At 43.6% G+C, this 14,787-nt stretch overlaps 7 non-coding genes across 7 annotated transcripts; 2 read left to right on the top strand and 5 right to left on the bottom strand.

Moving 5' to 3' along the window:
* Positions 1-287: 287 nt before the first annotated feature.
* trnap-ugg (transfer RNA proline (anticodon UGG)) lies at positions 288-375 on the bottom strand. Its single transcript is given in 2 exon segments — positions 288-323; positions 340-375. It is a non-coding gene; the product is annotated as a tRNA-Pro (tRNA).
* Positions 376-884: 509 nt separating this feature from the next.
* trnas-gcu (transfer RNA serine (anticodon GCU)) lies at positions 885-966 on the top strand. The gene has a single exon. It is a non-coding gene; the product is annotated as a tRNA-Ser (tRNA).
* A 921-nt stretch (positions 967-1,887) lies between these two features.
* Positions 1,888-1,975, bottom strand: trnap-ugg (transfer RNA proline (anticodon UGG)). Its single transcript is given in 2 exon segments — positions 1,888-1,923; positions 1,940-1,975. It is a non-coding gene; the product is annotated as a tRNA-Pro (tRNA).
* A 2,109-nt stretch (positions 1,976-4,084) lies between these two features.
* trnas-gcu (transfer RNA serine (anticodon GCU)) lies at positions 4,085-4,166 on the top strand. Its single transcript has one exon. It is a non-coding gene; the product is annotated as a tRNA-Ser (tRNA).
* A 921-nt stretch (positions 4,167-5,087) lies between these two features.
* On the bottom strand, positions 5,088-5,175 carry trnap-ugg (transfer RNA proline (anticodon UGG)). The gene is given in 2 exon segments: positions 5,088-5,123; positions 5,140-5,175. It is a non-coding gene; the product is annotated as a tRNA-Pro (tRNA).
* Positions 5,176-8,267: 3,092 nt separating this feature from the next.
* On the bottom strand, positions 8,268-8,355 carry trnap-ugg (transfer RNA proline (anticodon UGG)). Its single transcript is given in 2 exon segments — positions 8,268-8,303; positions 8,320-8,355. It is a non-coding gene; the product is annotated as a tRNA-Pro (tRNA).
* A 1,521-nt stretch (positions 8,356-9,876) lies between these two features.
* trnap-ugg (transfer RNA proline (anticodon UGG)) lies at positions 9,877-9,964 on the bottom strand. Its single transcript is given in 2 exon segments — positions 9,877-9,912; positions 9,929-9,964. It is a non-coding gene; the product is annotated as a tRNA-Pro (tRNA).
* Between the last annotated feature and the right edge of the window lie 4,823 nt (positions 9,965-14,787).

The following is a 14,787-nucleotide window of genomic DNA, read 5'->3' as shown; positions in this document are numbered from 1 at the left end:
TTTCAACTTGGTGTCCAAGATTAAACCGGGCATCGTTTTAGAAACAGCCCGATTTATGTTGCCATAGATTTCATAAGCTTTGAAAATCAGGCCTGTCGAAAATGGGCGGGGTCGCGGTCAGTTGCGAATCATTCTGGGTCTGTTTAAACCGCGAGTGCTCACAGCCCCGGATCATTCTGTGTCTGTTTGAAATGGCACAGCTCATAATTTCGGATCATGCCGTTTTTTTAGAAGCAGAGCGATTTCAGCTTTGATGACCGAGTTGTTGAGTTTAACAAAATGCGCCAGGGCTCGTCCGGGATTTGAACCCGGGACCTCTCGCATTTTAATCGTGAAATGCCCAAAGCGAGAATCATACCCCTAGACCAACGAGCCGCCGATGTGATTTCCCATTTGCATTGAGTTTCACTGCGCTGGTGCGAATCCAGCTCACAGAGGACCTGTTAATACAGTTGAAATATTTTTATCTTTTCCTCAATCCACTTCTTTTTTCGAACAGTTTCCTTGAACCTGCTCACAATTCGCCCCATAAAAAGAGATTCAGCGGCATCAGCGGCCGCATAGACTAATGGATTAGGCATCTGACTTCTGTTGCAAATTCTTCAGTTATCAGAAGATTGAAGGTTCAAGTCCTACAAAGGTCTTTTAATTATCTAGGCGACACTTTATATATTCTGAATCTGGCGTGAAACCGGCCATTTTTGACAGTCCCTCATCTGAAGTAACGGAAGGCCTGTTGCTTACATTAAGGTGATTGTACATTTTCAACATTGTAGATCTGTGTGCACGGGCAGGATAAGCGGTGAATTTGAATTTCTTTCAGGGTAGTTCTAATTAGATGTAAAAAGCAAGAAATGGAATATCTGAAAGCAGTGTATTGGTGAGACGAGGTGGCCGAGAGGTTAAGGCGATGGACTGCTAATCCATTGTGCTCTGCACGCGTGGGTTCGAATCCCATCGTCGTCGTTACTGTATTATACGTTTGATGCTGATGCACTTTCCAAGCATTTCACTGAATCTTACTTGAAATACAATTTCGTGAAAATTGCACTGGTGTTGCTGGTCTGTGCCCCTGCATTGCTCATATCTTGTTAAAATTAAAATATTCCAAGAAATTTCTCAACCCACCTTGAATGAAAGTGGAGATGAGATCGTGAATCGAAGATTGAGAACCCCTTCTTCCTTCCTTTGAGATTGGCACCGAATGAAAAGACTAGCGGCAACAGAGGCAAATGATTAGGGAACAGGAACATAAATTTCTCCTTTGGAATTTCAAAAATATTTATCAAACTTAAAGACGAGATTTTCTGTTTTTGGGTCTTTGGTTGAGAGATAAATAATGCGCGAGAAATCCTCGTTCTTTTCAGCATTCGCTCATGGGATCTGAAGCCCCAGTTTAACATCTTACTAGAAGGACGGCACTGCCGACAGTGCAGCACTACCTCAGTACTGCCCTGGAGTGTCAGCCTGGATTATGCACTCAAGTCTCTGGAGTGAGGCTTGAGTATGCTGCCGCTGAGCCACGGCTGACACCTAAACTCAGTTCATTTGGCTGGAGTAAAATGAAGGAGATAATGGGAAAAATGATAATGGAGTAAATTTTCAACTTGGTGTCCAAGATTAAACCGGGCATCGTTTTAGAAACAGCCCGATTTATGTTGCCATATATTTCATAAGCTTTGAAAATCAGGCCTGTCGAAAATGGGCGGGGTCGCGGTCAGTTGCGAATCATTCTGGGTCTGTTTAAACCGCGAGTGCTCACAGCCCCGGATCATTCTGTGTCTGTTTGAAATGGCAGAGCTCACAATCTCGGATCATGCCGTTATTTTAGAAGCAGAGCGATTTCAGCTTTGATGACCGAGTTGTTGAGTTTAACAAAATGTGCCAGGGCTCGTCCGGGATTTGAACCCGGGACCTCTCGCATTTTAATCGTGAAATGCCCAAAGCGAGAATCATACCCCTAGACCAACGAGCCGCCGATGTCATTTCCCATTTGCATTGAGTTTCACTGCGCTGGTGCGAATCCAGCTCACAGAGGACCTGTTAATACAGTTGAAATATTTTTATCTTTTCCTCAATCCACTTCTTTTTTCGAGCAGTTTCCTTGAACCTGCTCACAATTCGCCCCATTAAAAGAGATTCAGCGGCATCAGCGGCCGCATAGACTAATGGATTAGGCATCTGACTTCTGTTGCAAATTCTTCAGTTATCAGAAGATTGAAGGTTCAAGTCCTACAAAGGTCTTTTAATTATCTGGGCGACACTTTTTATATTCTGAATCTGGCGTGAAACCGGCCATTTTTGACAGTCCCTCATCTGAAGTAACGGAAGGCCTGTTGCTTACATTAAGCTGATTGTACATTTTCAACATTGTAGATCTGTGTGCACGGGCAGGATAAGCGGTGAAGTTGAATTTCTTTCAGGGTAGTTCTAATTAGATGTAAAAAGCAAGAAATGGAATATCTGAAAGCAGTGTATTGGTGAGACGAGGTGGCCGAGAGGTTAAGGCGATGGACTGCTAATCCATTGTGCTCTGCATGCGTGGGTTCGAATCCCATCGTCGTCGTTACTGTATTACACGTTTGATGCTGATGCACTTTCCAAGCATTTCACTGAATCTTACTTGAAACACAATTTCGTGAAAATTGCACTGGTGTTGCTGGTCTGTGCCCCTGCATTGCTCATATCTTGTTAAAATTAAAATATTCCAAGAAATTTCTCAACCCACCTTGAATGAAAGTGGAGATGAGATCGTGAATCGGAGATTGAGAACCCCTTCTTCCTTCCTTTGAGATTGGCACCGAATGAAAAGACTAGCGGCAACAGAGGCAAATGATTAGGGAACAGGAACATAAATTTCTCCTTTGGAATTTCAAAAATATTTATCAAACTTAAAGACGAGATTTTCTGTTTTTGGGTCTTTGGTTGAGAGATAAATAATGCGCGAGAAATCCTCGTTCTTTTCAGCATTCGCTCATGGGATCTGAAGCCCCAGTTTAACATCTTACTAGAAGGACGGCACTGCCGACAGTGCAGCACTACCTCAGTACTGCCCTGGAGTGTCAGCCTGGATTATGCACTCAAGTCTCTGGAGTGAGGCTTGAGTATGCTGCCGCTGAGCCACGGCTGACACCTAAACTCAGTTCATTTGGCTGGAGTAAAATGAAGGAGATAATGGGAAAAATGATAATGGAGTAAATTTTCAACTTGGTGTCCAAGATTAAACCGGGCATCGTTTTAGAAACAGCCCGATTTATGTTGCCATATATTTCATAAGCTTTGAAAATCAGGCCTGTCGAAAATGGGCGTGGTCGCGGTCAGTTGCGAATCATTCTGGGTCTGTTTAAACCGCGAGTGCTCACAGCCCCGGATCATTCTGTGTCTGTTTGAAATGGCAGAGCTCACAATCTCGGATCATGCCGTTTTTTTAGAAGCAGAGCGATTTCAGCTTTGATGACCGAGTTGTTGAGTTTAACAAAATGTGCCAGGGCTCGTCCGGGATTTGAACCCGGGACCTCTCGCATTTTAATCGTGAAATGCCCAAAGAGAGAATCATACCCCTAGACCAACGAGCCGCCGATGTCATTTCCCATTTGCATTGAGTTTCACTGCGCTGGTGCGAATCCAGCTCACAGAGGACCTGTTAATACAGTTGAAATATTTTTATCTTTTCCTCAATCCACTTCTTTTTTCGAGCAGTTTCCTTGAACCTGCTCACAATTCGCCCCATTAAAAGAGATACAGCGGCGTCAGCGGCCGCATAGACTAATGGATTAGGCATCTGACTTCTGTTGCAAATTCTTCAGTTATCAGAAGATTGAAGGTTCAAGTCCTACAAAGGTCTTTTAATTATCTGGGCGACACTTTTTATATTCTGAATCTGGCGTGAAACCGGCCATTTTTGACAGTCCCTCATCTGAAGTAACGGAAGGCCTGTTGCTTACATTAAGCTGATTGTACATTTTCAACATTGTAGATCTGTGTGCACGGGCAGGATAAGCGGTGAAGTTGAATTTCTTTCAGGGTAGTTCTAATTAGATGTAAAAAGCAAGAAATGGAATATCTGAAAGCAGTGTATTGGTGAGACGAGGTGGCCGAGAGGTTAAGGCGATGGACTGCTAATCCATTGTGCTCTGCACGCGTGGGTTCGAATCCCATCGTCGTCGTTACTGTATTACACGTTTGATGCTGATGCACTTTCCAAGCATTTCACTGAATCTTACTTGAAATACAATTTCGTGAAAATTGCACTGGTGTTGCTGGTCTGTGCCCCTGCATTGCTCATATCTTGTTAAAATTAAAATATTCCAAGAAATTTCTCAACCCACCTTGAATGAAAGTGGAGATGAGATCGTGAATCGGAGATTGAGAACCCCTTCTTCCTTCCTTTGAGATTGGCACCGAATGAAAAGACTAGCGGCAACAGAGGCAAATGATTAGGGAACAGGAACATAAATTTCTCCTTTGGAATTTCAAAAATATTTATCAAACTTAAAGACGAGATTTTCTGTTTTTCGGTCTTTGGTTGAGAGATAAATAATGCGCGAGAAATCCTCGTTCTTTTCAGCATTCGCTCATGGGATCTGAAGCCCCAGTTTAACATCTTACTAGAAGGACGGCACTGCCGACAGTGCAGCACTACCTCAGTACTGCCCTGGAGTGTCAGCCTGGATTATGCACTCAAGTCTCTGGAGTGAGGCTTGAGTATGCTGCCGCTGAGCCACGGCTGACACCTAAACTCAGTTCATTTGGCTGGAGTAAAATGACGGAGATAATGGGAAAAATGATAATGGAGTAAATTTTCAACTTGGTGTCCAGGATTAAACCGGGCATCGTTTTAGAAACAGCCCGATTTATGTTGCCATAGATTTCATAAGCTTTGAAAATCAGGCCTGTCGAAAATGGGCGGGGTCGCGGTCAGTTGCGAATCATTCTGGGTCTGTTTAAACCGCGAGTGCTCACAGCCCCGGATCATTCTGTGTCTGTTTGAAATGGCAGAGCTCACAATCTCGGATCATGCCGTTTTTTCAGAAGCAGAGCGATTTCAGCTTTGATGACCGAGTTGTTGAGTTTAACAAAATGTGCCAGGGCTCGTCCGGGATTTGAACCCGGGACCTCTCGCATTTTAATCGTGAAATGCCCAAAGCGAGAATCATACCCCTAGACCAACGAGCCGCCGATGTCATTTCCCATTTGCATTGAGTTTCACTGCGCTGGTGCGAATCCAGCTCACAGAGGACCTGTTAATACAGTTGAAATATTTTTATCTTTTCCTCAATCCACTTCTTTTTTCGAGCAGTTTCCTTGAACCTGCTCACAATTCGCCCCATAAAAAGAGGTTCAGCGGCATCAGCGGCCGCATAGACTAATGGATTAGGCATCTGACTTCTGTTGCAAATTCTTCAGTTATCAGAAGATTAAAGGTTCAAGTCCTACAAAGGTCTTTTAATTATCTGGGCGACACTTTTTATATTCTGAATCTGGCGTGAAACCGGCCATTTTTGACAGTCCCTCATCTGAAGTAACGGAAGGCCTGTTGCTTACATTAAGCTGATTGTACATTTTCAACATTGTAGATCTGTGTGCACGGGCAGGATAAGCGGTGAAGTTGAATTTCTTTCAGGGTAGTTCTAATTAGATGTAAAAAGCAAGAAATGGAATATCTGAAAGCAATATATTGGTGCGACGAGGTGGCCGAGAGGTTAAAGCGATGGACTGCTAATCTATTGTGCTCTGCACGCGTGGGTTCGAATCCCATTCTCGTCGTTACTGTATTGCACGTTTGATGCTGATGCACTTTCCAAGCATTTCACTGAATCTTACTTGAAATACAATTTCGTGAAAATTGCACTGGTGTTGCTGGTCTGTGCCCCTGCATTACTCATATCTTGTTAAAATTAAAATATTCCAAGAAATTTCTCAACCCACCTTGAATGAAAGTGGAGATGAGATCGTGAATCGGAGATTGAAGAACCCTCCCTTCCTTTGAGATTGGCACCGAATGAAAAGACTAGCGGCAACAGAGGCAAATGATTAGGGAACAGGAACATAAGTTTCTCCTTTGGAATTTCAAAAATATTTATCAAACTTAAAGACGAGATTTTCTGTTTTTGGGTCTTTGGTTGAGAGATAAATAATGCGCGAGAAATCCTCGTTCTTTTCAGTATTCTCTCATGGGATCTGAAGCCCCAGTTTAACATCTTACTAGAAGGACGGCACTGCCGACAGTGCAGCACTACCTCAGTACTGCCCTGGAGTGTCAGCCTGGATTATGCACTCAAGTCTCTGGAGTGAGGCTTGAGTATGCTGCCGCTGAGCCACGGCTGACACCTAAACTCAGTTCATTTGGCTGGAGTAAAATGACGGAGATAATGGGAAAAATGATAATGGAGTAAATTTTCAACTTGGTGTCCAAGATTAAACCGGGCATCGTTTTAGAAACAGCCCGATTTATGTTGCCATAGATTTCATAAGCTTTGAAAATCAGGCCTGTCGAAAATGGGCGGGGTCGCGGTCAGTTGCGAATCATTCTGGGTCTGTTTAAACCGCGAGTGCTCACAGCACCGGATCGTTCTGTGTCTGTTTGAAATGGCAGAGCTCACAATCTCGGATCATGCCGTTTTTTTAGAAGCAGAGCGATTTCAGCTTTGATGACCGAGTTGTTGAGTTTAACAAAATGTGCCAGGGCTCGTCCGGGATTTGAACCCGGGACCTCTCGCATTTTAATCGTGAAATGCCCAAAACGAGAATCATACCCCTAGACCAACGAACCGCCGATGTCATTTCCCATTTGCATTGAGTTTCACTGCGCTGGTGCGAATCCAGCTCACAGAGGACCTGTTAATACAGTTGAAATATTTTTATCTTTTCGTCAATCCACTTCTTTTTTCGAGCAGTTTCCTTGAACCTGCTCACAATTCGCCCCATAAAAAGAGATTCAGCGGCATCAGCGGCCGCATAGACTAATGGATTAGGCATCTGACTTCTGTTGCAAATTCTTCAGTTATCAGAAGATTAAAGGTTCAAGTCCTACAAAGGTCTTTTAATTATCTGGGCGACACTTTTTATATTCTGAATCTGGCGTGAAACCGGCCATTTTTGACAGTCCCTCATCTGAAGTAACGGAAGGCCTGTTGCTTACATTAAGCTGATTGTACATTTTCAACATTGTAGATCTGTGTGCACGGGCAGGATAAGCGGTGAAGTTGAATTTCTTTCAGGGTAGTTCTAATTAGATGTAAAAAGCAAGAAATGGAATATCTGAAAGCAGTATATTGGTGAGACGAGGTGGCCGAGAGGTTAAGGCGATGGACTGCTAATCCATTGTGCTTTGCACGCGAGGGTTCGAATCCCATCCTCGTCGTTACTGTATTACACGTTTGATGCTGATGCACTTTCCAAGCATTTCACTGAATCTTACTTGAAATACAATTTCGTGAAAATTGCACTGGTGTTGCTGGTCTGTGCCCCTGCATTGCTCATATCTTGTTAAAATTAAAATATTCTAAGAAATTTCTCAACCCACCTTGAATGAAAGTGGAGATGAGATCGTGAATCGGAGATTGAGAACCCCTTTTTCCTTCCTTTGAGATAGGCACCGAATGAAAAGACTAGCGGCAACAGAGGCAAATGATTAGGGAACAGGAACATAAATTTCTCCTTTGGAATTTCAAAAATATTTATCAAACTTAAAGACGAGATTTTCTGTTTTTGGGTCTTTGGTTGAGAGATAAATAATGCGCGAGAAATCCTCGTTCTTTTCAGCATTCTCTCATGGGATCTGAAGCCCCAGTTTAACATCTTACGAGAAGGACGGCACTACCTCAGTACTGCCCTGGAGTGTCAGCCTGGATTATGCACTCAAGTCTCTGGAGTGAGGCTTGAGTTTGCTGCCGCTGAGCCACGGCTGACACCTAAACTCAGTTCATTTGGCTGGAGTAAAATGACGGAGATAATGGGAAAAATGATAATGGAGTAAATTTTCAACTTGGTGTCCAAGATTAAACCGGGCATCGTTTTAGAAACAGCCCGATTTATGTTGCCATAGATTTCATAAGCTTTGAAAATCAGGCCTGTCGAAAATGGGCGGGGTCGCGGTCAGTTGCGAATCATTCTGGGTCTGTTTGCACCGCGAGTCCTCACAGCCCCGGATCATTCTGTGTCTGTTTGAAATGGCAGAGCTCACAATCTCGGATCATGCCGTTTTTTTAGAAGCAGAGCGATTCCAGCTTTGATGACCGAGTTGTTGAGTTTAACAAAATGTGCCAGGGCTCGTCCGGGATTTGAACCCGGGACCTCTCGCATTTTAATCGTGAAATGCCCAAAGCGAGAATCATACCCCTAGACCAACGAGCCGCCGATGTCATTTCCCATTTGCATTGAGTTTCACTGCGCTGGTGCGAATCCAGCTCACAGAGGACCTGTTAATACAGTTGAAATATTTTTATCTTTTCCTCAATCCACTTCTTTTTTCGAGCAGTTTCCTTGAACCTGCTCACAATTCGCCCCATAAAAAGAGATTCAGCGGCATCAGCGGCCGCATAGACTAATGGATTAGGCATCTGACTTCTGTTGCAAATTCTTCAGTTATCAGAAGATTGAAGGTTCCAGTCCTACAAAGGTCTTTTAATTATCTGGGCGACACTTTTTATATTCTGAATCTGGCGTGAAACCGGCCATTTTTGACAGTCCCTCATCTGAAGTAACGGAAGGCCTGTTGCTTACATTAAGCTGATTGTACATTTTCAACATTGTAGATCTGTGTGCACGGGCAGGATAAGCGGTGAAGTTGAATTTCTTTCAGGGTAGTTCTAATTAGATGTAAAAAGCAAGAAATGGAATATCTGAAAGCAGTATATTAGTGAGACGAGGTGGCCGAGAGGTTAAGGCGATGGACTGCTAATCTATTGTGCTCTGCACGCGTGGGTTCGAATCCCATTCTCGTCGTTCCTGTCTTACACGTTTGATGCTGATGCACTTTTCCAAGCATTTCACTGAATCTTTCTTGAAATACAATTTCGTGAAAATTGCACTGGTGTTGCTGGTCTGTGCCCCTACATTGCTCATATCTTGTTAAAATTAAAATATTCCAAGAAATTTCTCAACCCACCTTGAATGAAAGTGGAGATGAGATCGTGAATCGGAGATTGAGAACCCTCTTCTTCCTTCGTACTTCCTTTGAGATTGGCACCGAATGAAAAGACCAGCGGCAACAGAGGCAAATGATTAGGGAACAGGAACATAAATTTCTCCTTTGGAATTTCAAAAATATTTATCAAACTTAAAGACGAGATTTTCTGTTTTTGGGTCTTTGGTTGAGAGATAAATAATGCGCGAGAAATCCTCGTTCTTTTCAGCATTCGCTCATGGGATCTGAAGCCCCAGTTTAACATCTTACTAGAAGGACGGCACTGCCGACAGTGCAGCACTACCTCAGTACTGCCCTGGAGTGTCAGCCTGGATTATGCACTCAAGTCTCTGGAGTGAGGCTTGAGTATGCTGCCGCTGAGCCACGGCTGACACCTAAATTCAGTTCATTTGGCTGGAGTAAAATGACGGAGATAATGGGAAAAATGATAATGGAGTAAATTTTCAACTTGGTGTCCAAGATTAAACCGGGCATCGTTTTAGAAACAGCCCGATTTATGTTGCCATAGATTTCATAAGCTTTGAAAATCAGGCCTGTCGAAAATGGGCGGGGTCGCGGTCAGTTGCGAATCATTCTGGGTCTGTTTACACCGCGAGTGCTCACAGCCCCGGATCATTCTGTGTCTGTTTGAAATGGCAGAGCTCACAATCTCGGATCATGCCGTTTTTTTAGAAGCAGAGCGATTTCAGCTTTGATGACCGAGTTGTTGAGTTTAACAAAATGTGCCAGGGCTCGTCCGGGATTTGAACCCGGGACCTCTCGCATTTTAATCGTGAAATGCCCAAAGCGAGAATCATACCCCTAGACCAACGAGCCGCCGATGTCATTTCCCATTTGCATTGAGTTTCACTGCGCTGGTGCGAATCCAGCTCACAGAGGACCTGTTAATACAGTTGAAATATTTTTATATTTTCCTCAATCCGCTTTTTTTTCGAGCAGTTTCCTTGAACCTGCTCACAATTCGCCCCATAAAAAGAGATTCAGCGGCATCAGCGGCCGCATAGACTAATGGATTAGGCATCTGACTTCTGTTGCAAATTCTTCAGTTATCAGAAGATTGAAGGTTCAAGTCCTACAAAGGTCTTTTAATTATCTGGGCGACACTTTTTATATACTGAATCTGGCGTGAAACCGGCCATTTTTGACAGTCCCTCATCTGAAGTAACGGAAGGCCTGTTGCTTACATTAAGCTGATTGTACATTTTCAACATTGTAGATCTGTGTGCACGGGCAGGATAAGCGGTGAAGTTGAATTTCTTTCAGGATAGTTCTAATTAGATGTAAAAAGCAAGAAATGGAATATCTGAAAGCAGTATATTGGTGAACCGAGGTGGCCGAGACGTTAAGGCGATGGACTGCTAATCTATTGTGCTCTGCACGCGTGGGTTCGAATCCCATTCTCGTCGTTACTGTATTGCACGTTTGATGCTGATGCACTTTCCAAGCATTTCAGTGAATCTTACTTGAAATGCAATTTCGTGAAAATTGCACTGGTGTTGCTGGTCTGTGCCCCTGCATTGCTCATATCTTGTTAAAATTAAAATATTCCAAGAAATTTCTCAACCCCCCTTGAATGAAAGTGGAGATGAGATCGTGAATCGGAGATTGAGAACGCTTCTTCCGTCCTTTGAGATTGGCACCGAATGAAAAGACTAGCGGCAACAGAGGCAAATGATTAGGGAACAGGAACATAAATTTCTCCTTTGGAAATTCAAAAATATTTATCAAACTTAAAGACGAGATTTTCTGTTTTTGGGTCTTTGGTTGAGAGATAAATAATGCGCGAGAAATCCTCGTTCTTTTCAGCATTCTCTCGTGGGATCTGAAGCCCCAGTTTAACATCTTACTAGAAGGACGGCACTGCCGACAGTGCAGCACTACCTCAGTACTGCCCTGGAGTGTCAGCCTGGATTATGCACTCATGTCTCTGGAGTGAGGCTTGAGTATGCTGCCGCTGAGCCACGGCTGACACCTAAACTCAGTTCATTTGGCTGGAGTAAAATGACGGAGATAATGGGAAAAATGATAATGGAGTAAATTTTCAACTTGGTGTCCAAGATTAAACCGGGCATCGTTTTAGAAACAGCCCGATTTATGTTGCCATAGATTTCATAAGCTTTGAAAATCAGGCCTGTCTATAATTGGACGGGGTCGCGGTCAGTTGCGAATCATTCTTGGTCTGTTTAAACCGCGAGTGCTCACAGTCCCGCATCATTCTGTGTCTGTTTGAAATGGCAGAGCTCACAATCTCGGATCATGCCGTTTTTTTTAGAAGCAGAGCGATTTCAGCATTGATGACTGAGTTGTTGAGTTTAAGAAAATGTGCCAGGGCTCGTCCGGGATTTGAATCCTGGACCTCTCGCATTTTAATCGTGAAATGCCCAAAGCGAGAATCATACCCCTAGACCAACGAGCCGCCGATGTCATTTCCCATTTGCATTGAGTTTCACTGCGCTGGTGCGAATCCAGCTCACAGAGGACCTGTTAATACAGTTGAAATATTTTTATCTTTTCCTCAATCCACTTCTTTTTCGAGCAGTTTCCTTGAACTTGCTCACAATTCGCCCCATAAAAAGAGATTCAGCGGCATCAGCGGCCGCATAGACTAATGGATTAGGCATCTGACTTCTGTTGCAAATTCTTCAGTTATCAGAAAATTGAAGGTTCAAGTCCTACAAAGGTCTTTTAATTATCTGGGCGACACTTTTTATATTCTGAATCTGGCGTGAAACCGGCCATTTTTGACAGTCCCTCATCTGAAGTAACGGAAGGCCTGTTGCTTACATTAAGCTGATTGTACATTTTCAACATTGTAGATCTGTGTGCACGGGCAGGATAAGCGGTGAAGTTGAATTTCTTTCAGCGTAGTTCTAATTAGATGTAAAAAGCAAGAAATGGAATATCTGAAAGCAGTATATTGGTGAGCCGAGGTGGCCGAGAGGTTAAGGCGATGGACTGCTAATCCATTGTGCTCTGCACGCGTGGGTTCGAATCCCATCTTCGTCGTTACGGTATTGCACGTTTGATGCTGATGCACTTTCCAAGCATTTCACTGAATCTTACTTGAAATGCAATTTCGTGAAAATTCCACTGGTGTTGCTGGTCTGTGCCCCTGCATTGCTCATATCTTGTTAAAAGTAAAATATTCCAAGAAATTTCTCAACCCACTTTTATTGAAAGTGGAGATGAGAGCGTGAATCGGAGATTGAGAACCCTCTCTTCCTTCTTCCTTCCTTTGAGATTGGCACCGAATGAAAAGACTAGCGGCAACAGAGGCAAATGATTAGGGAACAGGAACATAAATTTCTCCTTTGGAATTTCAAAAATATTTATCAAACTTAAAGACGAGATTTTCTGTTTTTGGGTCTTTGGTTGAGAGATAAATAATGCGCGAGAAATCCTCGTTCTTTTCAGCATTCTCTCATGGAATCTGAAGCCCCAGTTTAACATCTTACTAGAAGGACGGCACTGCCGACAGTGCAGCACTACCTCAGTACTGCCCTGGAGTGTCAGCCTGGATTATGCACTCAAGTCTCTGGAGTGGGGCTTGAGTTTGCTGCCGCTGAGACACGGCTGACACCTAAACTCAGTTCATTTGGCTGGAGTAAAATGACGGAGTTAATGGGAAAAATGATAATGGAGTAAACTTTCAACTTGGCGTCCAAGATTAAACCGGGCATCGTTTTAGAAACAGCCCGATTTATGTTGCCATAGATTTCATAAGCTTTGAAAATCAGGCCTGTCTATAATGGGCGGGGTCGCGGTCAGTTGCGAATCATTCTGGGTCTGTTTAAACCGCGAGTGCTCACAGCCCCGGATCATTCTGTGTCTGTTTGAAATGGCAGAACTCACAATCTCGGATCATGCCGTTTTTTAGAAGCAGAGCGATTTCAGCTTTGATGACCGAGTTGTTGAGTTTAAGAAAATGTGCCAGGGCTCGTCCGGGATTTGAACCCGGGACCTCTCGCATTTTAATCGTGAAATGCCCAAAACGAGAATCATACCCCTAGACCAACGAGCCGCCGATGTCATTTCCCATTTGCATTGAGTTTCACTGCGCTGGTCCGAATCCAGCTCACAGAGGACCTGTTAATACAGTTGAAATATTTTTATCTTTTCCTCAATCCACTTCTTTTTTCGAGCAGTTTCCTTGAACCTGCTCACAATTCGCCCCATAAAAAGAGATTCAGCGGCATCAGCGGCCGCATAGACTAATGGATTAGGCATCTGACTTCTGTTGCAAATTCTTCAGTTATCAGAAGATTGAAGGTTCAAGTCCTACAAAGGTCTTTTAATTATCTCAGCGACACTTTTTATATTCTGAATCTGGCGTGAAACCGGCCATTTTTGACAGTCCCTCATCTGAAGTCACGGAAGGCCTGTTGCTTACATTAAGCTGATTGTACATTTTCAACATTGTAGATCTGTGTGCACGGGCAGGATAAGCGGTGAAGTTGAATTTCTTTCAGGGTAGTTCTAATTAGATGTAAAAAGCAAGAAATGGAATATCTGAAAGCAGTATATTGGTGAGATGAGGTGGCCGAGAGGTTACGGCGATGGACTGCTTAATCCATTGTGTCTCTGCACGCGTGCGTTCGAATCCCATCCTCGTCGTTACTGTATTGCACGTTTGATGCTGACGCACTTTCCAAGCATTTCACTGAATCTTACTTGAAATACAATTTCGTGAAAATTGCACTGGTGTTGCTGGTCTGTGCCCCTGCATTGCTCATATCTTGTTAAAATTAAAATATTCCAAGAAATGTCTTCAACCCACCTTGAATGAAAGTGGAGATGAGATCGTGAATCGGAGTTTGAGAAACCCTCTCTTCCTTCTTCCTTCCTTTGAGATTGGCACCGAATGAAAAGACTAGCGGCAGCAGAGGCAAATGATTAGGGAACAGGAACATAAATTTCTCCTTTGGAATTTCAAAAATATTTATCAAACTTAAAGACGAGATTTTCTGTTTTTGGGTCTTTGGTTGAGAGATAAATAATGCGCGAGAAATCCTCGTTCTTTTCAGCATTCTCTCATGGGATCTGAAGCCCCAGTTTAACATCTTACTAGAAGGACGGCACTGCCGACAGTGCAGCACTACCTCAGTACTGCCCTGGAGTGTCAGCCTGGATTATGCACTCAAGTCTCTGGAGTGAGGCTTGAGTATGCTACCGCTGAGCCACGGCTGACACCTAAACTCAGTTCATTTGGCTGGAGTAAAATGACGGAGATAATGGGAAAAATGATAATGGAGTAAACTTTCAACTTGGTGTCCAAGATTAAACCGGGCATCGATTTAGAAACAGCCCGATTGATGTTGCCATGGATTTCATAAGCTTTGAAAAACAGGCCTGTCTATAATGGGCGTGGTCGTGGTCAGTTGCGAATCAATCTGGGTCTGTTTGAACCAGGAGTGCTCACAGTCCCGGATCATTCTGTGTCTGTTTGAAATGGCAGAGCTCACAATCTCGGATCATGCCGTTTTTTAAGAAGCAGAGCGATTTCAGCTTTGATGACCGAGTTGTTGAGTTTAAGAAAATGTGCCAGGGCTCGTCCGGGATTTGAACCCGGGACCTCTCGCATTTTAATCCTGAAATGCCCAAAGCGAGAATCATACTCCTAGACCAACGAGCCGCCGATG

This window comes from Somniosus microcephalus, unplaced genomic scaffold, assembly GCF_052327205.1.
Source record: "Somniosus microcephalus isolate GS21.2 unplaced genomic scaffold, FLI_Smic_1.0 unresolved_chr1, whole genome shotgun sequence".
Lineage (NCBI taxonomy): Eukaryota > Metazoa > Chordata > Chondrichthyes > Squaliformes > Somniosidae > Somniosus > Somniosus microcephalus.
Note: the sequence above shows the minus strand (reverse complement) of the source record. Positions and strands in the feature narration are given on the sequence as shown.